Below are 26,146 nucleotides of genomic sequence, written 5' to 3' on the forward strand. Positions count from 1 at the left end.
CCCAGGGATCAATCTGGTGAACCTTCTCTGTACTCCCTCTAAGGCTAGAATGTATTTCCTCAGATTAGGAGACCAAAACTGCACACAATACTCCAGGTGCGGTCTCACCAATGCCCTGTACAACTCAACCTCTCACCTCAACAGTCCACCGTCTCCACCTGCTTCAAGGAAGCCCCCATTCTTCCAGTCCCCACAAAAGATAACGAGACTCGTCTCCATGACTAACATTCAGTGGCTCTAACATCGACCGTCATGAAGCGCTTCGGAAGATGGGTTGTGAACCACGTTGGTATCGGTCTTCAGGACAATCTAGACCCCAACAAGGGAAAAAAAGATCTCTGGAGGATGTCAACTCGCTTGCACAACATTCAGTTCCGGATCATCGTAGATAGAGTGGATGGTGGAGAGGCTGTTTCCACTAGTGGGAGAGTCTAGGACCAGAGACCACAGCCTCAGAATTATAGGAAGGAGATGAGGAAGAATTTCTTTAGACAGAGGGGGGTTGAATCTGTGAAATTCGTTGCCACAGAAGGCCGAGGCCAAGTTAATGGATATTTTTAAGGCAGAGATAGATAGATTCTTTATTAGTATGGGTGTCAGGAGTTATGGGGAGAAGGCAGGAGAATGGGTTTAAGAGGGGAAGATAGATCAGCCGCGATTGAATGGCGGAGTAGACTTGATGGGCCGAATGGCCTCATTCTGCTCCTCTCACTTATGAACAATTAGAATCAAGGATGCTATTTATTGACTGAAGTTCAACCTTCAACACATAATACTGAAATAAGCTCATCCCTATGGTCCTTGGCCTTGGGCCTACATCTGCAACTGGCTCTGGACTACCTGACTGGCAGATCTCAGTCTGGAGAGCATGAATATGTGATTTTTCGGATCAGGACCCTTCTTCAGACTGATTGTAGATGATGGTAGGAAAAGAAAGCTGGAGGGGAGGAAGGGCAGAACCAAAGATACTCGAGGAACAAGATAGACCACTCGACCCTAAATACCGTGGTATGTCACGGCGCCATTTTACGAGGCAGAAACTTGCAGAAACATTTTAAAAGAAAAATAACAAAAATATGTGAATTGATAGAGATATATTCTGCATTTTAATGGTATCATCACACATACCGTTCCCCCAAAGCACTGATTACACTGCGAGAGGCATAACAGATGCCTACTAAAATGGCGGCCGTTACGCTCCTTTGCGTGCTACACTTCAGTAATGCAGGTGAGGAGGGTTCTTGATAGGCAGGCGGTGGACAAAGGCCCGAGATCAATAGACAGAAGGTGCGAGACAAAAGGATTCAAGTTACAAATTACGAAGCTAGAGGAAAGAATGCAGGTGGAAGGGGAGAGATGAATACGAGTCTAGATGGGGCACTGGTGATAGCGGGAAAGAAAGGGGGAGGTAGGGGAAAAGAAGGGAGAGGAGGAGGGTTTTGTAGGTAGCTAAAATTGGAGAATTCAATGTTTATACCATTGGGTTGTCAGCTTTCCAAGTGGAATACGAGGTATAGTTCCTCCAGTTTGTGTGTGTGGCCTCACTCAGGCAATGGAGGAGGCCCAGGACATAAAGGCCTTTCACACCTCATGCACAGAAAACCCACGCGGTCAGAGGGAGAATGTACAAGCTCTGCACAGGCAGCACCCGTAGTCAGAATCGAACCTGGGACCCTGGCGCCGTAAGGCAGCGACTTTACCGCTATGCCATCGTGCCGCCCCGGTGGATTCTTGGATGTCGCACTCCAATCTTGCACTATTCTCCTGGTTTACACTCATTGTGTTTGTCATAATAGCATGCACATGTTTAGCCAGTAAACTAATCTAATTTAATCTAAACCAAAACCTTCCCCTCGGTTCCACCTTAAATCTTTCCCCCTGCACCATCCGGTGCCCTCTGGCTTTAGATTTCCCTACCCTGGGAAAAAGCATCAACCATCCAACTTATCTACGCCACTCATGATTTTATAAACCACTATAAGATCATAGTTCTCCGACTGGTTCCACTGTCCTCCTGATTACATTTTACCAAGTTAGGAAAAGGGGACGTACAACGAGATCTGGGTGTCCTAGTGTATCAGTCACTGAAAGGAAGCATGCAGGTACAGCAGGCAGTGAAGAAAGCCAATGGAATGTTGGCCTTCATAACAAGAGGAGTTGAGTATAGGAGCAAAGAGGTCCTTCTGCAGTTGTACAGGGCCCTAGTGAGACCGCACCTGGAGTACTGTGTGCAGTTTTGGTCTCCAAATTTGAGGAAGGATATTCTTGCTATTGAGGGCGTGCAGCGTAGGTTTACTAGGTTAATTCACGGAATGGCGGGACTATCGTATGTTGAAAGACTGGAGCGACTAGGCTTGTATACACTGGAATTTAGAAGAATGAGAGGGGATCTTATCGAAACATATAAGATTATTAAGGGTTGGACACGTTAGAGGCAGGAAACATATTCCCAATGTTGGGGGAATCCAGAACCAGGGGCCACAGTTTAAGAATAAGGGGTAGGGCCATTTAGAACGGAGATGAGGAAAAACATTTTCAGTCAGAGAGTTGTAAATCTGTGGAATTCACTGCCTCAGAAGGCAGTGGAGGCAAGTCTCTGAATGCATTCAAGAGAGAGCTAGATAGAGCTCTTAAGGATAGCGGAGTCAGGGGGTATGGGGAGAAGGCAGGAACGGGGTACTGATTGAGAATGATCAGCCATGATCACATTGAATGGTGGTGCTGGCTCGAAGGGCCGAATGGCCTACTCTTGCACCTATTGTCTATTGTCTACTGATTGTATGCCTCATTGTCACCTTCCCCTCAGCTAGCAATGGTTCATTCGACATTTTCCTTCAGCATTGTCCCATTTGATAGGTGTTTTCACACCTTACCCTTCCGCATCTCTATGTCACCCTCTCCCCTGACTCTCAGTCTGAAGAAGGGTCTCGACTCGAAACGTCACCCATACCTGCGCTCCAGAGATGCTGCCCGACCCGCTGAGTAACTTCAGCATTTTGAGTCTATCTTCGGTGTACACCAGCATCTGCAGTTCCCTTCCTACTCGTAAGATTACTCCTCAGCTTCCATGATTTCAGCGAAAGCAGTTCCTGCCTCATAACTCACACCTTTCAGATCCACCAGTGTCCGGGTAAATGTTTTCTGCGCCTTTTCCAGCTTAAATCACATCCTTCCCTCAACACAAAGTCCCATTCACAAAGCCTACCCCTAATCAGTTCTTGCCTTTCCAAAAGCAGGTAGTTCCTGCCTCTCACACCCCCTTCCAATATCTCCCACACCACCTTTGTAAGGCCCACTGGCCGGTAGTTCCCGAGATTGTTCGAGCAGTCTTTTATAAGTAAAGGCACACCATTGGCCACCCTTCAGTCTTCTGCTACCTCACTGGTAGTTTTAATTTAGAGATGCAGCGCGGAAACAGGCCCTTCGGCCCACCTAGTTTGCACCGACTAGCAATCCCCGCACATTAACACTATCCTACACACACTAGGGACAATTTACACTTGTACCAAGCCAATTACATTTATACCAAACCAGCACACCTTTATGTCTTTGGAGTGTGGGAGGAAACCGAAGATCTCGGAGAAACCCCAAGCAGGTCACGGGGAGAACGTACAAACTCCGTACAGACAGCACCCGCAGTCAGAATCGAACCAGGGTCTCTGGTGCGGTAAGGCAGCAACTCTACCGCTGCGCCACCGTGCTGCCCACTCGGCCACTAGCTAACAACGATACAAACATCTCTGCCAGGGCTCCACAATTTCTTCCCTTAATTCGCTAGGATACACAGGCTCTGGGGATATATCCAACTTGATGCACTTCAAGACCATCAACACCTCTTCCTTTCAAAATGCCAATGGATGTTTCACATTATCATTGCTCACTTCCCTCAACTGACCATTTTCCGTGACCTTCTCCATGGTAAATATTGACGAGAAGTATTCATTTAAGATCAACCCGTCTCCCGTGGCTCAACATGGACAACAAGGGCTGTGGAGGCCAAGTAGGCGGATGTTTTTAAAGCAGAGAAAGGCAAGTTCATGATTAGAACGGGTGTCCAAGGGTTATGGGGAGAAGGCAGGGAAATGGGATTAGATGGCAGGAATCGGCCATGATTGAATGGCAGAGTAGACTCGATGGGCCGAACGGCCTAATTCTACTCCTATAACTTGTGAAAGACACTGATCCTTAAGGAAACCTGTTCTCCCTTTTGCACTTAATATACTTATACTAAATAAAAGCGATGTGACGCCACTTAGAGTCATAGTCTTACAGCGCGGAAACAGGCCTTCGGCCCAACTTGCCCACACTGACCAACATGCCCCATCGACAATGGTCCCACATGCCTTGCGTTTGGCTCATATCCCCCTAAACCTGTCTTATCCATGTACTTGTCTAAATGTTTCTTTAATGTTGTGATAGTAAATTTATCACTTATAGTCACCTATAAATATTTAAATATAAATAGATAAGTATAAATACATATAAACCACACATATGATATACACACACACATACATATAACGCATATATAAATAATTTGATCACTCATTCATTATAAGCATGTTTAGTTGACGGGGTAAGAGGTTGATTTATTGAAGGAGATGCATTTCTTCAGAAGGCTTATATATATATATGGGTAAAATATTATTTGGCTGGCATGGTGGCGTTGCAGTAGAGTTGCTGCCTTACAGTGCCAGAGACCCAGTTTTGACCCTGACTACAGGTGCTGAGTTTGTACTTTCTCCCCATGACCACGTGGGTTTTCCCCAGGTGCTCAGATTTCCATCCACACTCCAAAGACGCGCAGTTTTGGAGGTTAATTTGGCTTTGGTAAAGATTGTAAGTTTCCCCTAGTGTGTCGGATAGTGCTAGTGTACGGGGATCGCTGGTTGGCGCAGACTCAGTGGGACGGAGTGTCTGTTTCCGCGCTAAAACTACATCTAAGAACGCAGCCTAGAACACAATTTCTGGCCTTCCGCACGTTCTCCCTTCCATATTGGTGGCGATCCATCATTTTAGCTTCACTCACCACACATCTGCTTGTGTAGATGCTGGTTTACACCAAAGATAGACACAAATTGCTGGAGTAACTCAGCGGGACAGGCAGCATCTCTGAAGGGAAAGAATGGGTGATGTTTCGGGCCGAGACCCTTCTTCAGACTGAAGAGCCTGAAGAGCTCAGATCTGAAGAAGGGTCTCGACCCTGAAACGCACCACTCTTCCTTCTCTCCAGGGATGCTGCCTGTCTCGCTGAGTTACTCCAGCATTTTGTGCACATCTGCTTGCTCTTGAGGTCTCGTTGGCATGAGGGGAAGCTGACATGGAAGCGCCCTTGACAGGGATAACGAGGGAGTGGAATAAAATGTGAACAGCTGCAGTATCTGGTCCCGCGGGGGCCGGCCTGGCTCGAAGACCGAATCCCTGCAGACTCTGATACGAGGTGGTAGAAGTACACAAGTAACTCCCTGTGTCAGCAGTGCCTTCACTCCAGTAAAGCTCACCAGCTGACTTGCAGAAGGACACAGAGTGAAATCATTGTTTCTTAAATAACTACAAAGTTATTTTCAATTACTACAAAGATACTTTTAAGCAAAGATACTAGAGGAGCAAGATGAACCACTCCGTCAAAATCGCCTACACTGAAGTGTAGCACGCAAAGGAGCGTAACGTCCGCCATTTTAGTAAGCAAAACCCGCCGTTCGCTCTGCCTCTCGCAGTGTAATCAGTGTTTTGGGGAACAATATGTGTGATGATACCATTAAAATGCAGAATATATCTCATCTATCAATTCACAGATTTTTGTTATTTTTCTTTTTAAATGTTTCTGCAAGTTTCTGCCTACTAAAATGGCGCCGTGACATACTGTGTTTTTTTAGGGTCGAGTGGTCTATCTTGCTCTGCTCTATTATCTTTGCTTTTAAGGGAGAGACACAGAGATTCTTGATTAGTACGGGTGTCAGAGGTTATGGGTAGAAGTTCCACCTCACAGGAGAATTTGGTTGAGAGGGAAAGATAGATCAGCCATGATTGAATGGCAGAGTCCAATTCTGCTCCTATCACTTATGAACTTATAAAGTACTGGAGTAACTCAGCGGGTCAGGCAACATCTCCAGAGAACATGGATAGGTGATGTTTCGGGTCAGAACCTTTAATCAAACTGACCCACTGAGTTACTCCAGCAATTTATAAGTTCATAAGTGTAAGGAACAGAATGGACTCTGCCATTCAATCATGGCCGATCTATCTTTTTTTGTAAGCCATGGTCATTGTATGCCATGAGGCATCTTGGTCGGCATGGGCAAGTTGGGCCGAAGGGCCTGTTTCCATGCTGCATACCTCTATGATTATTTGACTCTAATCCAGCTTGTCTTAGGTTTAGAGATACCACATGGAGACATGCCCTGCTGTGCTGTCCATCAAGTTGTCACCGATCACTCATTCGCACCGTTCGATGTTATTCCACTTTCGCATCCACTTCTTATACACTGGGGCCAATTAAGCTACAAACCCACATGTCTATTGGATGTGAGTAGGGTTGCCAACTATCTCACTCCCAAATACGGGACAAGGTGACGTCACCGCCCCGTGCCCCACGTGACCTCACCCAGCCAGCGGCCACTTGCTCCCGGGCCGGGAGGCGGGTTGCTGCAGTGTCCAGACCTACACTACCCGGGCCTACAGCGTCCGGGCCTACAGCGTCCGGGCCTAAAGCACCGCCCGGGCCTAATACGGGACAAGAGCGGTCCCGTACGGGACAAACCAATTTAGCCCAATATACGGATGTCCCGGCTAATACGGGACAGTTGGCAACCCTAGATGTGAGGGAGGAAGCCAGAGTACCCGGAGAAAACCCGCGCGGTCACGGGGAAAAGGTGAAAAATCCATGCAGACAGCGAGCGGAGGTGAGGATGGAACCGGGGATCTCTGGCGCTGTGAGGCAGCAGCGCCACCGTGCCGCCCCCATTTCCCCCGTTGACTGTTGACCGTGTAGTTTGGGTAAAGAGAGCGTCCACAAGTGGTGCATTATCCTTAAGTCACGATTTCCCGAAAAACCCAGACGATTCCTGACAGAGCCTCTACAAAGAGGTCAGATACGTTATGACTATGGTATGTTGTTAAAATGCATAGCTGTTCCAAGTCACATACATGTGGTATTGGTACAGTGGAGTGGCAGGCCTGTGCTGTTAAGTTACCAACGCTGTGCAGTTGCACTGTCTTGCTGGGTCCCAACAAGCTCGATCCACATTATAAATAGCTGCTATTCAGTGGCGCGCAGAGCAGTTCCAAGAGAAAATTTTCTTTTCAAACCGACAGCACTTAGTGCAGGAAACACCAGTAGGTTGAGGAAACCTCCCTCTTTATAAAGCTCGTCCTTGTGGTCACAACTTCATGCTGGAAGACTGTCAGCAGTTCCAATCAATCATATTCTTAAGGTTGGACACCAGCGATCTAAAAGAGATGTCTCACACGGATTGTGGAATCTCGAGCTCTCTCCTCTAAATGTGGAACTGCAGCCACTGAGTTTACAAATAAATAGGGCACAAAGTGCTGGATTAACTCAGCGGGTCGGGCAGCATCTCTGGAGAACATGGATAGGTGACGTTTCGGATGGGGACCCTTCTTCAGACTGATTGTAGGTGTGGGGGGGGGGGGGGGGGTGGGGGGAGGGGGGAGGGGTCCTGACTCAAAACATCACCAATACATGTACCCAGAAAGAGAAAAACCCTCTTCTCCACCTCTGCACCACAAAGGGTTAATTGTTTCAAAGGAATCTCCATATGGTACCAGGGGCGGTAATAATGCATTTCATTATTATATTTCCTGTTCCCATTCACAATGCCCGTACAATTGCCGTTTGTTAAACACAGAGAGGGGGTGTACCCTGAGCCGTCTTTCAGGGACAATGGACACAATCTTGTCTCCCTAAACTCACATTAAGAAAAACGTTAGACTTTCGAGAGACAGCGCGGAAACAGACCCCAGACCCTTGGGCCCATTGAGTCCATGCCGACCAGCAATCAACCCAGACACTTGGGACAATTTACAATTTTACCAAAGCCAATTAACTTGTAAATTACTTTTGGTATATATATATGGGGGGGGGGGGGGGGGGGGGAAGAGAGAGAGAGAGAGAGAGAGAGAGAGAGAGAGAGAGAGAGAGAGAGAGAGAGAGAGAGAGAGAGAGAGAGAGAGAGAGAGAGAGAGAGAGAGAGAGAGAGAGAGAGAGAGAGAGAGAGAGAGAGAGAGAGAGAGAGAGAGAGAGAGAGAGAGAGAGAGAGAGAGAGAGAGAGAGTAAGAGTAAGAGTATATATATATGCATGTGGGTCCCACTGTGTGTGTGTCTGTCTATCTATCTATCTATCTATCTATCTATCTAGAGAGAGAGAGAGAGGTGTGGATATATATACGTGTGTGTGTGTATGTGTGTGTCTATATATATATACACACACACGCACACACGCACAGAACAATATAATAAGAGAGAGAGCGAGGGAGGAGAGTGAGAGAAGAGTACTATGTTTACATATTCTGTTGTGCTGCTGCAAATAAGAATTTCATTGCTCTGTTTGGGACACAACCATAAAACACTTGACTCAGTGTCGGCAAGTGGCAAAGAGAATCAAAGGAGACTTGATGACAACATGGCAGAGAGAATAAAGTGCAGGGGCTGAAGGAAAATAAAGAGGAGGAATGCGACAAGTGAGAATACACTGGTGGGAGTCAACAAGAACTTGCTGGGCCAAGTAAGTTCAGAAGTCATAGGAGCAGAAATAGGCCAATCGGCCCATCGTGGCTGATCTATCTTTCCCTCTCAACCCCATTCTCCTGCCTTCTCCCCATATCCATTGACCGCTTCCCTAGTTGCATTAGTAAGTAAAGACCCATCAGTGTCCCTATTAAAGGTGGACACAAAATGCTGGAGTAACTCAGCGGGACAGGCAGCATCTCTGGAGAGAAGGAATGGGTGACGTTTCGGGTCGAGGCCCTTCTTCATGTCTCCAGCCTCCAAAATGGAGATTCCCCCTTTCCTCAAGAACATGCCCGGTTCCCATTTGAAGAGCTGCGGCATCTCCTTACTCACCAAATACCAGAACACACCGTAATAGCTCTTTGAAAAGAAACACTTCCTGGCATTGCACTTAACTCTTTCCTCAAGGCTTTTATCAGCATGATCTCAGGTCACACGATCCATCTCTATTTCAAATAACCTTTCTGTCCAAACTGCGTCCAGCCCCTTTGGCAATTGAAAAAATATTTAAACAACGTTGTCCGTAAGTTGGGAGCCTTGAGATTAATCAACCGTGGGTCTTGGAGACCAGCACTGTGAAAGGTATACTGGGCCCATCGGAAATATATTTCCAAATATGTCAAACGGTTTCCCTGCTAATAAATGGGCACATGCCATCATGGTTCACATGTAGGTCACCAAATTTCTCTGGAGACTCTCCAAAGCTGATATCTTTCAGTGGGTTCTGCAGACCAAATACGGACACAATGCTCCCAGGTGCGGTCACATCAGAACCTAAAGATGGCTCACTATTATTTGTTCATTTCCAGGAATTATTGGCAGGGCCAGCATTTATTGGTCATGGTCAAAGAGACTTGGAGTCATATAGCATTGAAACAGGCCCTTCGGTCCACCTCGCCCAATCCGATCAAGGTGCCTTATCTGAGCTAGACCCATTTAGAGTCAGAGTGATACAGTGTGGAAACAGGCCCTTCGGCCCAACTTGTCCACACTGGCCAATATGTCCCAACTACACTAGTCCCACCTGCCTGCGCTTGGTCCATATCCCTCCAAACCCGTCCTATCCATGAACCTGTCTAACTTTCTTAAATGTTACGATAGTCCCTACCTCCCCTGGCAGCATGTTCCATACACCCACCACCCTTTGTGTGAAAAAGTTACTCCTCAGAATCCTATTAAATCTTTTCTCCTTCACCTTGAGCCTATGTCCTCTGGTCCTCAATTCCCCTACTCTGAGCAAGAGACTCTGCGCATCGACCCGATCTATTCCTCTCATGATTTTACACACATCTATAAGATCACCTCTCATCCTCCTGTGCTCCAAGGAGTAGAGACCCAGCCTACTCAACCTCTCCCTATTCCTCACACCCTCTAGTCCTGGCAACATCCTCGAAAATCTTCTTTGAACCCTTTCAAGCTTGACAATATTTTTATCCCATAACATGGTGCCCAGAACTGAACACAATATTCTAGATGTGGTCTCACCAACGTCTGATACAACTGCAACATGACCTCCCAACTTCTGTACTCAATACTCTGACAGATGAAGGCCAATGTGCCAAAAGCCTTTTTGACCACCTTATCTACCTGCGACTTGGCCTTCAAGGAACCATGCAGCTGCACTCCTAGTTTGCCCAAATCCCTCTAAACCTCTCCTGTCTATCTATCTTTTAATTCGTGTTATTGTACCTGCCTCAGTGACCTCCTCTGGCAGCTCGTTCCACCCTCTGAGTGAAAATGGTGCCACTCAGATTCCGAATAAATCTCTCCCCTCAACCCTCTTTTGGTTCTTGATTCCTCTGCCCGAGGTGAAAGACTCTCTGAATTCACCCGATCAATTCCCCTCATGATTATATACCTCTCTAAGATCCCCCCTCATCCTCCTGCACTCCAAGGAATAAAGCCCGAGCTTGCCCAATATCTTTCTATCGCTCAGGTCCTGAATTCCTGGCAACATTAGAGTGATAGAGTGCTACAGCGTGGAAACTGACCCTTCGGCCCGACTTGCCCATGCCGGCCAACATGTCCCAGCTGCACCCGTTCCTACCTGTCCCTCCAAACCCGCCCCAGCCATGTAGTTGTCTTACTGTTTCTTAAATGTTGGGATTGTCCCTGCCTCAACAACCTCCTCTGGCAGCTCGTTCCGTACACCCACCACCACCATTCTTGTAAGTCTTCTCTGCACTCCTTTCAGTTTAACAACACCCTCCGTATGACTAAAACAGAGAGCTCTCCAGGTATAATGGGCACCAGTGGAGATTCAGAGTGCAATTAAGAAAAGACTTCATTGTGGGTCGGGAGTCACGTGTAAACCAGCCCAATCCAGCCAAGGTGATTCCCTTCCCTGAAAGACATTAGTCAATCAGATGGAGACACGAGAGACTGCAGATGCTGGAATCTTGAGCAAAAAAAATTAAAAATCTGCTGGAGGAACTCAGTGTGTTAGACAGTTTCTGTGGAGAGAAATGGACAGACAACGTTTCAGGTCGGATCCCTTCTTTAATCTGAAGAAGGCTCCTGGCTTGAAATAATTTCTGTCCATTTCTCTCCACAGGGTCGGCACAGTGGCGCAGCGGTAGAGTTGCAGCACTTGCAGCGCCAGAGACCCAGTTCGATCCCGACTACGGGCACTGTCTGTGCGGAGTTTGCACGTTCTCCCCGTGACCGCGTGGGTTTTCTCCGAGATCTCCGGTTTCCTCCCACACTCCAAAGACGTGCAGGTATGTAGGTTGTGAAAGGAGGAACTGCAGATGTTGGTTTGAGCCGAAGATAGGCACAAAAAGTTGGAGTAACTCAACGGGACAGGCAGCATCTGTGGAGAGAAGGAACTTCACCCATTCCTTCTCTACAGAGATGCTGCCTGTAGTTACTCCAGCTTTTTGTGTCTATTGTCAGATATGTAGGTTAATCCGCTTGGTGTATGTGTAAATTGTCCCTCGTGTGTTAATGTGCGGGGGGATCGCTGGTCGGCGCGGACTCGGTGGGCCTGAAGGGCCAGTTTCCACGCTATATCTCTAAACTGAACTATACAAATGGGAAGTTGGTCAGGATTTGTTACTTTACCAACTGTAATCGAAAAGTAATTCATTGCACAAAAGGTCTTTAAGTGCTTTGAGCTGATAAGGAATTAAATAAATGTAATTATATTGCAATAAAGGTTACAAACTTAATGGGCTGGAAATTCAATTGCGTTTGGCATGCTTAAATATGCCAGAGGATTGAAGTGAGTTGTAAATGCATTTTGCTTCCAAGGACATGCGGTACATACGTCTTCAGAGGTTGTGCCTCAAGATCATGGTCAAGTTGATGCTCCTCCAGTTTTGTGGAATTCATTGCCACAGAAGGCTGTGGAGGCCAAGTCAATGGATATTTTTAAGGCGGAGATTGAATTTGGAAGGGTGAGTGGGGGGGGGGGGGGACCTAATTGAAACCTACCGAGTCGTGAAAGGCCTGGATAGAGTGGAGGTGGAGAGGATGTTTTCACTAACTGAAAGGAGGATAACGCCAAGTAACATTCAGCAGATTTATCGAGATATGGGCTGCTCTGAGACAGCAGTGGATGTCAAAGTTGGCTGTATGACCACAGATTTTGCTATGCAGAATGTCCTTATTCAGATGGGGCTTCATGTTATTTCTTTGAATGGAATGATTATAAAGCAAGCAAGGAACTACATTCTGCGCTGTCATGCATGTTTCAAGACCACAACTAATATGAATAAGAAATTCTGCCCAAACTGTGGTAACAAGACGCTAAAAAAGGTCGCAGTCACTGTGAACGAGGATGGCAGTCTTCTCTTCCACTTGTCAAAAAAAAAACCAAAGTGCTAAATCCACGTGGTCTACGGTACCCTCTGCCATTATCACACGGTGGGAAACATGCCAGTAATCCGCACTTGAGTGAGGACCAGAACTTCCCTCAGCAACGACTATCCAAGAAAGCGAGGCAGAAGACAAATGTCTTTGACCCAGATTACATTGCTGGGGTGTCCCCATTTGTGGAGAATGATATCTACAGCAGAGCTGCGAACTTAAACATTCGGGACGGCAGATTAGGAGGTGGGAGGAGGAGGAGGTTGAACCCAAATGCTGCATCAAAAAAATTCACTAAGAAATAAATGTTTTTCTTCACAGCTGCGTCATCCCAATTTTCAATATCTTACTAGAGTTTTGATTAAACATTTCAACTATATGAAAATATTCCAAAGACGTACAGGTATGTAGGTTAATTGACTGGGTAAATGTAAAAATTGTCCCTAGTGTATGTAGGATAGTGTTAATGTGCGGGGATCGCTGGGCGGTGCGGACTTGGTGGGCCGAAAAGGCCTGTTTCCGCGCTGTATCTGAAATATAAAATAAAAATACTAGTGGGAGAGTCTGGGACCAGAGGCCATTGCCTCAGAATAAAAGGGTGCACATGCAGAAAGTAGGAGGAGGAGGAGGAGGAATTTGGTGGTGAATCTGTGGAATTCATTGCCACAGACAACTGCAGAGCTCGTCAATGGATATATTTAAGGCAGTTATTGACAAATTCCTGATTAGTACGGGTGTCAGCAGTTCCAGGGAGAAGGCAGGAGAATGGGATTGAGAGGAAAAGATAGACCAGCCATAATTGAATGTCCGTTCTCCCCGTGACCTGCGTGGGTTTTTCTCCGAGGTCCTCGGTTCCCTCCCACACTCCAAAGACGTACAGGTTTGTTGGTTAATTGGCTTGGTATAAATTCAAATCGTCCCTAGTGTGTGTAGGATAGTGTTATTGTGTGGGGACCGCTGGTCGTCACGGATTCGGCAAAACAGGCCCTTTTGGCCCATCATATTCATGTTAACTTTGATGCCTGTCTATGCTAATCCCATTAGCCATGCTAGCCCATATCCCTCTACGCCTTCCCTAACCAAGTATCTGTCTCAACATCTTTTAAATGTGATTGTGTCTGTCTCTACTGTCTCCTTCCAAATATTCATCACCACCGTGTTCATAAGTTCTTAAGTCAGAGGAGTAGAATTAGGCCATTCAGCCCATCGAGCCCACTCTGCCGAAGATAGTCACAAAAAGCTGGAAAAACTCAGCAGGACAGGCTGCATCTCTAGAGAGAAGGAATGGGCGACGTTTCGGGTCGAAACCCTTCTTCAGATCATGGCTGATCTATCTCTCCCCCCTAACACCATTCTCCTGCCTTCTGCACATAACCCCCGGCACCCGTACTAATCTAGAATCTACCTATATCTGCCTTAAAAATATCCTTTGACTTGGCCAGCACAGCCTTCTGTGGCAAAGAATTCCACCGTGGAAAGATAGATCAGCCATGATTGAATGGCGGAGTAAACTCGATGGGCTGAATGGCCCAATTCTACTCCTATGACTTGAGAACATGAACACAGGGTGGTGAATATCTGGAAGGAGACAGTAGAGATATAATGCAATCACATTTAAAAGACGTTGGGGCAGATACTTGGATAGGGAAGGCATAGCATAGCTAAAGGGATTAGCATTGTCAGGCATCAAAGTTAACATGAATACGATGGGCCAAAAGGGCTTGTTGCCCTGCATGGGGCCTGTTTTCCTTGGATTATAAGCCAGGCCCATTTGACGTGCAGGAGACCAAAGGCCAAGTCAGAAAGGAAAATGCTAGAAAGCATCTCAGGAAAAGAAGAGTTTTTTTGAAAAAGATGACTTGTTGAAAAATCATGACAAATATCAAACTAGTAGGCTATTGAGGTAACAGACCAAACAGGAAAAAAAGATTTAGTAGAGTTAAATCTTATTTTTCAATATAATCATCAGGCGAGTTGTACAAAGGGAATATTCAGTGGAAATGTTGTGTGAGAAGTCTATTTCAGTTAAGCAAATCACACGGAATGCCAAGGAATTTATACCTCAGTGTTTGTCCCCAATCACTCAGGGCGGCACAGTGGCGCAGCGGTAGAGTTGCTGCCTTACTGCGAATGCAGCGGCAGAGATCCAGGTTCGATCCCGACCACGGGTGCTGTCTGTACGGAGTTTGTACGTTCTCCCTATGACCTGCGTGGGTTTTCTCCGAGATCTTCGGTTTCCTCTCACACTCCAACGACGTGCAGGTATGTCGGTTAATTGTCTTGGTAAATGTAAAAAAAATGTCCCTCGTAGGTATAGGTTAGTGTTATACCTAGTGGGTATAGGAGTGTTAATGTGCGTGGATCGCTTGTTGGCACGGTCTCGGAGGGCCGAAAGGGCCTGTTTCCGCGCTGTATCTCTAAACTAAACTAAACTAAACACTCCAGCGTTCCCACAGCGGCCATCCTCCACAGACCTGTTTAGTGCAATCCAAATGAGTTCTTCCTTTCAGCGCAACAAACTAATCCTTCAAATTCCCCAAGCAACTCCTCCACCGCCCACTGGGGACTGGAAGCAAAAGTGTGTCCCATGTTTAAGATGGGAGTCCCAGCAGAATTGTTCCTTCCTACTCGTATACCAGAGGCATAGCTTTAAGGTGAGAGGGGCACTGTTTAAAGGAGATGTTTATTTTTACACATGGGGTGGTGAGTGGGAGGAACGCGCTGCCAGGAAGGGTGGTGGAGCCAGAAACTAGAGAGACATTTAAGAGACTTTTGGATAGGTGCATGGATATGCACTGATCGGAGGGATATGGATTATGTGCAGTCAGGTAAAAGTTAGTCTTAGCATCATGTTCAACACAGGCACCGTGGGCCAAAGGGCCTGTTCCTGTGTGTACTGTTCTATATCCTGGAAAGGGCAAATCAGAACCATGTGGGACTCCCTCCATCCCAATCACTTGCTAAACCCGCTGCGTAGGAAAATAACTGCAGATGCTGGCTCAAATTGAAGGTAGACACAAAATGCTGGAGTAACTCAGCGGGTCAGGCGGCATCTCATGCTAAACCTGCTGTGATCATTTGTACGCATGAGAAACTGGATTATGGGTTTCTTGAAGGTGGACACAAAATGCTGGAGTAACTCAACGGGCCTGGCACCATCTCTGAAGAGAAGGAATGGGTGACGTTTCGGGTCGACTTCTTGGTTTCTTGATCTAGACGGACACTTTAATTAAATTTACTTGACCACAACAAGATTTGATGTTTAAATTAACTGAATACTTGACTGACTTTGTGGAAATAAGTCGACAGTTGTTTTTGCCGTCTCACATTTAAGATGCTCAGATGAAACTTCTTTGATTTCTCTGGTAGATTGATGGAGCTAACTTAACACAAATGATTAAGGAAGCAACCCCCGTTAAAAAGCTTAGCAAATCTTCCTTTGTCAAGACGACACACTAACTCTGCCACTCGTTGAACCGTTTGTGCAAAGAAAATAGCGAAGGCAAGAAACGCCAGAGTTAAACAGCAGAGAGCCAGATCCCAAACACAAAGTGGTTAAGACACAAGGAATTGCAGGTTTTATAAAAAGACACAAAGTGCTGGAGTAACTCAGTGGGTCAGGCAGCATCTCTCGAGAACATGGATATGGAGTCATAGAACATGGAAACAAGCCTTTGGCCCAACTTGCCCACAGCAACCAACATGTCCCATCTACACGAGTCCCACCTGCCTGGGTTTGGCCCATATCCCTCTAAACCTGGCCTATCCATGTACCTGTCTAAATGTTTCTTACACATTGCGATAGTACCCTGCCTCAACTACCTCCTCCGGCAGCATGTCCCATACACCCACCACCTTTCATATTGAAAAAGCTTCCAATTAATTCATTCCATTCATTAATTCCATTAATTCATTCTCTGCCTCAGAAGGCAGTGGAGGCCAATTCTCTGAATGCATTCAAGAGAGAGCTGGATAGAGCTCTTAAGGATAGCGGAGTCAGGGGGTATGGGGAGAAGGCAGGAACGGGGTACTGATTGAGAATGATCAGCCATGATCACATTGAATGGCGGTGCTGGCTCGAAGGGCCGAATGGCCTCCTCCTGCAACTATTGTCTATTCCCACCTCACCTTAAACCTTAATCCCACAGTAGTTCTATGATACCCCATTTTTGCATCCACTCCCTACACATTAAGAGGAATTTTTTTTACAGAGTCCAATTGACCTACAAATCTGTGCGTCTTTTGAGCGTGGGAAGAAACCGGAACACCCGGGGAAAATCCATGCAGTCACAGGGGGAACGTACAAACTCTGAGCAGATGGCACCCGTAGTCAGGATCGAACTCGGATCTCTGGTGCTGTAAGGCAGCAATTCTACCGCTGCGTCACCGTGCCTCCTGAACCATGGTTCACTACGATCCATGGATCCAATCTATAAAGCCCTGCCGTGATAGAGAAAAAAAAGTTGTTTGGAAAAAATTCTATTTTAGAACTATAGCAACAGGAGCCAGGGCTGCATTCACAGCACAGAGCACAGTATTTATCTTGGCCGGGCTCCGACACAGAGATTGATGACTTGCGTATTCACATTTTAGGAGGACAAAACTAGCAAACTATTCAGAAAATAGATTTTCCTTTGCTGCCTGCTGTTGAACAGAAAAGGTTCTGAAACTGCAGACTTGGCTGAGGCCCATACTTCCTCCTGTGTCAGAGGGCCGTGGGTGTCAGATCCATCCTTGAGACTTGACCGTCCATTCCCAGCTGCTGTTCCCAGAGAGTGGGAAGCGTGGTCTTTCATGCGAGACCCAAACCGAGTACTCGAGAAGCAGGGGAATCCTCTGACTGCCCAAACTCCACGATCATTTCTAACACTAATAATCTGCTCCACATCACAGAAACAAGAGGTGCAGGAGTAGGCCATTCGGCCCTTTGAACCATTCAATATAATCATGGCTGATCATCCAAAATCAGTACCCCTGTTCCTGCTTTTCCCCCAGATCCCTTGATTCCTTTAGCCCTAAGAGCTAAATCGAACTCTTGAGGGAGAGGCCGAGAGGAACAGAGGACCAGAGGAAGAAAGGGGGAGAGGACGCGAGGGAGGGGGACAAAGAGGGCAAAAGGTTTTGAGTGAGAGTGAGCAAGAGCAGACAGCAAAAGGGTAAGAGAGCGAAAAAGCAAGGGGCCAAGAGACAGTACAAAAGTGCTTGAGGGAGACGGGGGGGAGAAGGGGAGAAGGGGAGAAGGGTAGAAGGGTAGAAGGGTAGAAGGGTAGAAGGGTAGAAGGGGAGAAGGGGAGAAGGGGAGAAGGGGAGAAGGGGAGAAGGGGAGAAGGGGAGAAGGGGAGAAGGGGAGAAGGGGAGACGGGGAGACGGGGAGACGGGGAGACGGGGAGACGGGGAGACGGGGGGACGGGGAGACGGGAAGACGGGGAGACGGAGAGACGGAGAGACGGGAAAAAGGCACGAAAGAGAGTCAAAAGATGCTGCCTGACCCTGTGAGTTACTCCAGCATTTTGTGTCCATTTTTGTAGACCAGCATTTTTCCAGTTCCTTGTGTCCCACAATGCAGTTTTATCTGCGTTTACTGGGTCAGGCTCACTCCTGCCTTACGTGCCTTTCCTCGGTAAACCAGCATCTCCAGTTCCTTGCTTCGGCAAATATCTTACTGTTTTTTTTTACTACAGCATTTCCTTCACCGACATCAGAACACTACTGCCATTCCTAAGTTTGTAAAAGGTGATTTTCTATCCTTTTTAGGAATAAACGGGAGAGATTTTCAATGTTAAAAGGACGAGTGCACAATGCACTTGGCCATGGATGAATAAAAAACATGTGCATTTTGTAAATGTTAGAAGGTTAGAACAGTACAGTACAGGAACAGGCCCTTCGGCAGACAATGTTTGGGCTGAACATGGTGTTCAGAACAACTGTTATCTGCTTGTAGACAATAGACAATAGACAATAGGTGCAGGAGGAGGCCATTCGGCCCTTCGAGCCAGCACCACCATTCAATGTGATCATGGCTGATCATTCACAATCAGTACCCCGTTCCTGCCTTCTCCCCATACCCCCTGACTCCGCTACCTTAAGAGCTCTATCTAGCTCTCTCTTGAATGCATTCAGAGAATTGGCCTCCACTGCCTTCTGAGGCAGAGAATTCCACAGATTTACAACTCTCTGACTGAAAATGTTTTTCCTCATCTCCGTTCTAAATGGCCTACCCCTTATTCTTAAACTGTGGCTCCTTGTTCTGGACTCCCCCAACATTGGGAACATGTTTCCTGCCTCTAACGTGTCCAACCCCTTAATAATCTTATATGTTTCGATAAGATCCCCTCTCATCCTTCTAAATTCCAGTGTATACAAGCCTAGTCGCTCCAGTCTTTCAACATACGACAGTCCCACCATTCCGGGAATTAACCTAGTAAACCTACGCTGTACGCCCTCAACTGCAAGAATATCCTTCCTCAAATTTGGAGACCAAAACTGCACACAGTACTCCAGGTGCGGTCTCACTAGGGCTCACAACTGCAGAATTGTACATAATTCATTCCCCCCATCCACCACCCTTTGTGTAAAAAAAGGTACCCCTCAGGTTCCTATTAAATCTTTCCCCCCTCACCTGAAACCTATGTCCTTTAGTTCTCCATTCTCCTACTCTGGGCAAAGGATGCTGTGCCTTCATCCAATCTAATCCTCTCTTGATTTTGCACACCTCTTTACGATCAGCCCTCATCCTTCTAGTTAGTCCCATTTGCCTCCTCACCTGTGTTGGCCTGTTGCCTGCCGGACATTGTCCTGCCCCTCCTCTCCTCCAGCTTTCCTCCCACCCGACAATCAGTCTGAAGAAGGGTGGCGACCTGAAACGTCACCCAGCCATGTCCTCCTGAGATGGCCTCCTGGCCTGCTGAGCCACTTCAGTACTTTGTGTCATCTTTTGTAAACTAGCATCCGCTGTTCTTTGTCTCTACTATCCTGGCCACGCTGTCAATACTTTCTACCATCAGGAAAAAGGTACAGGAGCTTGAAAACGGTGACTCTCGGCTTCTTCCCCAGCAAGCAGCAAGCTCTTGACAACACACCAATCCCAGCAATGTTAATCATGTATGATCTGCTCCTTTGGTTGCACCATGAACATTGTTTGCCATTTATCTGCTATTATTACTACTTGAATCATTAAGTATTTGACTATTTTTGATTATGATATTTATCTGCATATATCATGTTCATGGTCATGTTAAGATCGGTTGAGTTTAGTTTTAGCTGCTGCACATCAGAATGTCTTCATTGTGTTGTCGACATACACATATATGGCAATTAAACACTCTTAGCCCCCTTGACCCGCTTGCCTTTGACCTGTACAATAAAACTTGATTCTTACACTCTTACACTCTTACAGATGCTAGATAATTTCCATGGTAGATGGTGAGTGTTTCAAATGCACTTTGTGCGAATTGAATTTTTTTTTTTTTTAAACCTCTAATTTTCACAGTATGCAGTAAAATTTAATCTGAATTCCTGCCAGTGTATATGCAATTATCACCTCAGTTTTATTAGCTCCACCTCGTACCAGCATTTCCCAAGAGTTATACCAGTAACCTCACGGAAAAATAAATTGTGTGTGTGTGTGTGTGTTTATCTATACACATGCATGGGGACCTGGACTGGAAAATGCATCAGATTTGACTTTAAAGCAACAGTTTTGTTTTTAAAAGTTCCAAAAACATAGTTATAGTTGGAACGCTAAGTGCAGCAACTTTTACAGACTCTCCTTTTTACCAAAGTAAAGTTAGTAAAAGGACAGAAAGCCATTCAAACTCCATCTCCTCTGCACCCCAATCCAAGTTCCATTTCTTTCGACACCTCAATTCAAGAGCAGATTCTTGTCAGCTAAATTGAAGGCATTCAAGATTATATTAAATCCAGGAAATGACATCCTAAAATATCACAACCAGCAATGTGGGCCATGCTTGCTGAATACTTGCACTGAAATTTTGCAGAACCTCTAGGAATTTTTGCTCTCATTTATTCTTAAAGCAATCCACGGTGGTTATATTTTTTTTTAAAAAACAGAGCATGGAACCAGAATAGGGATGGGATGTAGAAAAGAGGTATCGGAAATCAGCTAAAATCTCTGCTGGCCTCTGCTTTTCCCCAACACGCATTTCTTGTGGAGATCAAAGGTAGACGCAAAATGCTGGAGTAACTCAGCGGGCCAGGCAGCATCCCTGGAGAAGATCTGAAGAAGGGTCTCGACCCAAATCGTCACCTGTTCCTTTTCGTCAGATATGCTGCCTGTCCCACTGAGTTTAGCATAGTTTAGTTTAGTTTGGAGCTACAGTGCAGAAAGAGGGATCTTCGGCCCACCAAAACCATGACGACCAGCGAATCCCCGCACATTGACACTATCCTACACACGCACACACTTTGGACAAGTTACAATTTACCAAGCCAATTAACCTGCAAACCTGTACGTCTTTGGAGTGTGGGAGGAAACCGGAGCTCCCGGAGAAAACCCACACAGGTCACGGGGAGAACGTACAAACTCCGTACAGACAACACCCGTAGTCAGGATCGAACCCGGGCTTCCGGCGCTGTGAGGCAGCAACTCTACTGCCGCGCCACCGTTACACCATCATTTTGTGTCTTTCTTCGGTGTAAACCGGCACCTACACATTTGTTGAGATCAATCCTACCTCTCTCCAACAACGCATCTGGAGTTTTTTCTGCTTGACACTGTTCTTTCTCCAAATATTATTGGGCCGCGGCCATTTGAGACAGTTCTACTTCAAGGCTCAGTAAAGCTAATTATTGAGGCACAAGAGACTTTTCCATGCCCTGCTCCGCTTGAAGCCACTGGAGGTTTCTGATAAGATCTCTGGTTAAGACCAAGCACAGTAGGGTTTCTGTGTAAATGTGTGCGCAGGGTATAACACAAGTCACAATAAATATTTTATGGAATTCCTAAATTTCACTCAATCCGGGACCCACACTATTTGACTCAACAGGAGTTCTGGACCAGTTTCAACACAACACTTAACACAAGTGTCTCTGTGCGATTCCCGTTAAGTCTTTAAGCTCTCCGTTATGGTTGCAATCCCACAATAAAATAAACACGCCGAGTTTAAGAAATATATGGGTCACTTAAAGAACTTAATGCATCGTTGATTAATTAGGTACAGTCCTCTAGAGAGTGCACACCATATACCATCTAGTGATTTTGCCCCTCACGCCTCCTCTCCTCTTCCCTCCACTCCCACACCACCTCCTCCCCTCTCCTCAAAACACTACCCTCTCGTCTCTCTACCAACTAGCCAATATTCGTGTATGTGGCCAAGATAATGACAACCTTTTGGATGTTCGAACCCATGCATTGAATATCACAGGACCGACCCATCAACCAATCTTGATTGGTAAGAGTGTCAGGGGTTATGGGGAGAAGGCAGGAGAATGGGGTTGAATGGGAGAGATAGATCAGCCATGATTGAATGTTGACTTGATGGGCCGAATGGCCTAATTCTGCTCCGAGAACTTATGATCTTATGTGTTCAACTTCCTTCATTTGTGAGACAAGGCCAACATGCATTCCATTTGCCCCTTAAAACAAGTCGCCAGACAAATAAATTCAGAGAGCAATTAAAAGTGGTCCACATTGATGGTCCACTGGCCAGACATGGCAACAAGTCTTCTCTGCTGGAGCACATGAGTAAACCAGACTGGTTTTTATGACAATCTAGTCCAGTTAGTCCAATCTGTAATAAGACCATAAGACATTGGAACAGAATAAGGCCATTCAGCCCATCAAGTCTGCACCACCATCCATTCATGTCTGATATATTTTTCCCTCACAACCCCATTCTCCTGCCTTCTCCCTGCAACCTTTGACGCCCTTCCTAATCAAAAACCTGTCAACCCCTTCCTTAAAAATACTCTATTTAATAATACTACTTAGAAATACCTAATTAAAGATACCTTTAACCTTCCAACATTAGCAGTTTTGCTTCGCTCCTGTACATTTATTGAATTGTTTGAATTTAAATTTCCTAGCTGGCCTACTCCGGCATCTGAATAGTGCAGACTCCTGCAATTTCATCCCAGCATCTTTGACCACTGCACCCTTTGATCCAAGCCAAAGCCAATCACACATTGTTTTTAAAGGTGAGGTGTACAGAATTGTTTCTAATCATGGGGAGAATGGAAATAATAACCTATTCTTTTATTCGTCCCGCACCGGGGAAATTTACAGAGTTACAGCAGCAAAGTGGATAGCAAGAGAACAAGAGATCATTCATTATAAATTCACCTGTTCCTTTACCTCCCCCTTCAACTCCATCCAAGGACCCAAACAGTTTTTCCAGGTGAGACAGAGGTTCACCTGCACCCCCTCCAACCTCATCTATTGCATCCGCTGCTCCAGATGTCAACTTATTTACATCGGCGAAACCAAGCGCAGGCTCGGCGATCGCTTTGCTCAACACCTGCGCTCGGTCCGCGTTGGCCAAACTGGTCTCCCGGTGGCTGAGCACTTCAACTCCCCCTCCCATTCCAAGTCTGACCTTTCTATCATGGGCCTCCTCCAGTGCCATAGTGTGGCCCACTGGAAATTGGAGGAACAGCACCTCATATTTCGCCTGGGCAGCTTGCAGCCCAGTGGTATGAACATCGACTTCTCCAACTTTGGATAGTTCCTCTGTCCCTCTCTTCCCCTCCCATTCCCAGATCTCCCTCTATCTTCCTGTCTCCAACTATATCCTTCCTTTGTCCCGCCCCCCTGACATCAGTCTGAAGAAGGGTCTCGACCCGAAACGTCACCCATTCCTTCTCTCCTGAGATGCTGCCTGACCTGCTGAGTTACTCCAGCATTTTGTGAATAAATACCTTCGATTTGTACCAGCATCTGCAGTTATTGTCTTATACATTATTAATAAAAGGTACATAAATTGTCATCAGTTTTTTATGTGTTCTTAGCTGTTATTGTTGACTTGTCTGCTGGGAGCAGTGCTGGTTGTGCAGTCTCACAATGTGAAAAGTTCACAATTGTGACATTCACTAACAAAACCAATAGATTTGTTGGAAACAGGTCCTTTGGTCCAACTTGCCCACACCGGCCAATATACCCCAGCTACAATAGTCCCACCTGCCTGCGTTTGGCCCATATCCCTCCAACCCTGTCCTATCCATGTACGAGTCTGTTTCCTGAACATTGGGACGAGTCTGTTTCCTGAACATTGCCTCAACTAACTGCTCCAGGAAAATTCTTCATCCAGATAGTGTTGAAAATACGGAATGTGCGACCGTGAGGAGCAGTGAAGGCAAGTGGCTGAGATACTTTTAATACGCAGCTGCATGAGGACGTGAAGGATAAAGGGGGGGAACCTCATTGAAAAGTGCCGGATGGTGAAAGGCTCAGAAAGAGTAGATGTGGGGAGGATGTTTCCACTAGTGGGAGAGTCCAAGACGAGAGGTCATAGCCTCAGAATTAAAGGATGTTCCTTTAGGAAGGAGATGAGGAGGAATTTCGTGGTGAATCTGTGGAATTCATTGCCACAGACAGCTGTGGAGGCCAGGTCAATGGATATTTTTACGGCAGAGATAGATAGATTCTTGATTAGTACCAGTGTTGCTGTGCTGATTGTTTAAATGCCCGAGCTGTCACTGGTACCGGAGTGACCACTGTTGAATTCCCCGCTCTTTATTTTGCCTTTTGTTTTACAGAGGGGCCCTAGCGGCGCTCCGGTGAGCTCCGGCAGCACAGCACCCCTGATTAGTATGGTGTCAAGGAGAAGGCAGGAGAACGGGGTTAGGAGGGAAAGATAGATCAGCCATGATTGAATGGCGGAGTAGACTTGATGGGCCGAATGGCCTAATGCTGCTCCTTTCACTTATGACATAAAGGAGTAGAAAAATATGTTGACAGAATGAGATGAAAGGAGGTTCACATGGAAACCAATTGAACTGACAGGGAATATTTCTGTAAATTTGATGAATTCCCAACGCCGCTTAGTGATGCTGCATCAATATTTTGCTGCAGTCGTATAAATTGAAGGCGTCCGATCCAGGTGACTGTTGGCATGCTAGCCACAGAAGCAGATCTACAATCACACGTTACAATCGCTCCACACTCTTGTATATACACTGTCAATGGCCCAATTGTAATCATGTTTCGTCTTTCTGTGGACTGGTTAGCAGGCAACAAAAGCTCTTCACCTGTACCTCGGTACGCGTGACAATAAACTAAACTGCACTGAGATCATGCTTTCAGTTAGGTTTCTCGAGAAATAACAAAAATGCCACTTGGACTCCAATAACTGTAACGTATGCAAAGGTGCAAATTAAATGCTGGATTTTACAGCAGGCTTTTTTCGTGATAATTGCACCTCTCTCGCATGGCAGGAAACCACGTTGACTTTCATGGAGCTGTCTTGTCAGTTCCGCTAAGCGCCACCGACGACAAAAATAACAACTCAATGTAATATACAAAATAGCAGTTGTCTTGGAGATAACTTCAGGCTTGAAGATGACCTGAAGGCAGAGAGGCTTGCAAATCCCTCTCAAGGTTTGGCACATCATTCTGACAATCGAACACTGTGTTCCACTTTCGAGAGATAACTACAGTCATTCAGCATGCATTTCACGTGCTACATTAAAAGGTGCTCCGTTCACATGCCTCGTACAAAGCATTTTATCGGGGCGCGTCACAGCAAGGCTTGGGAACAGCGCCATTCAAGACCAGAGGACAGAGGTTTACGGTGAAGGGGAAACATTTTCACAGAAAGGGTGCTGGGTGTATGGAACAAGCTGTCAGAGGCGGCAGTTGAGCCTGGGACTATCCCAACATTTAAGAAACAGTTAGAAAGGTAGACAATAGGTGCAGTAGTAGGTCATTCGGCCCTTCGAGCCAGCACCGCCATTCAATGTGATCATGGCTGATCATTCTCAATCAGTACCCCGTTCCTGCCTTCTCCCCATACCCCCTGACTCCACTATCCTTAAGAGCTCTATCTAGCTCTCTCTTGAATGCATTCAGAGAATTGGCCTCCACTGCCTTCTGAGCCAGGTACATGGATAGGACAGGTTTGGAGGGATATGGACCAAATGCAGGCAGGTGGGACTGGTGTAGCCGGGACATGTTGGCCAGTGTGGGCAAGATGAAACAAGGGGCCTGTTTCCACGCTGTGTCACTCTATGACTAAAGACCACAAGAAATTGCGGAGAATTGTGGCCGCAGCCCAGACCATCACACAAACCAACCCCTGTTCCATTGACTCCATTTATACCGCACACTGCCTCGGCAAGGCCCGCAGCATCATCAAGGACCAGTCACACCTCGATCAAGCCCTCTTCTCCCCCTCTCCCGTCAGGGAAGAGGTATAGATGTGTGAAAGTGCACACATCCAGATTCAGAGACAGTTTCTTCCCACCTGTTATCTGGCAACTGAACCATCCCACCAACAATTCAGAAAGAAGTCCTGAGCTACTATCTATCTCAGTTGAGACCCATGACTATCTTTGAATGGACTTTACTGAACTATATCCTGCACGAAACATTATTCACGTTATTCCCATTATCATGTATCGGTACACTGTGGA

General features: G+C 46.4%; 1 protein-coding gene and 1 pseudogene across 1 annotated transcript in view; both read left to right on the top strand.

The window, feature by feature from the left end:
* The window catches only part of LOC144606726 (cAMP-dependent protein kinase inhibitor alpha-like), a 692,291-nt gene that overhangs the window by 341,509 nt on the left and 324,636 nt on the right, over positions 1–26,146 (top strand). The window lies entirely within an intron of this gene.
* LOC144606620 (RNA-binding protein NOB1 pseudogene) lies at positions 12,224–12,864 on the top strand (annotated as a pseudogene).

The sequence above is a fragment of the Rhinoraja longicauda genome, chromosome 27, assembly GCF_053455715.1.
Source record: "Rhinoraja longicauda isolate Sanriku21f chromosome 27, sRhiLon1.1, whole genome shotgun sequence".
Classification (NCBI taxonomy): Eukaryota; Metazoa; Chordata; class Chondrichthyes; order Rajiformes; family Arhynchobatidae; genus Rhinoraja; species Rhinoraja longicauda.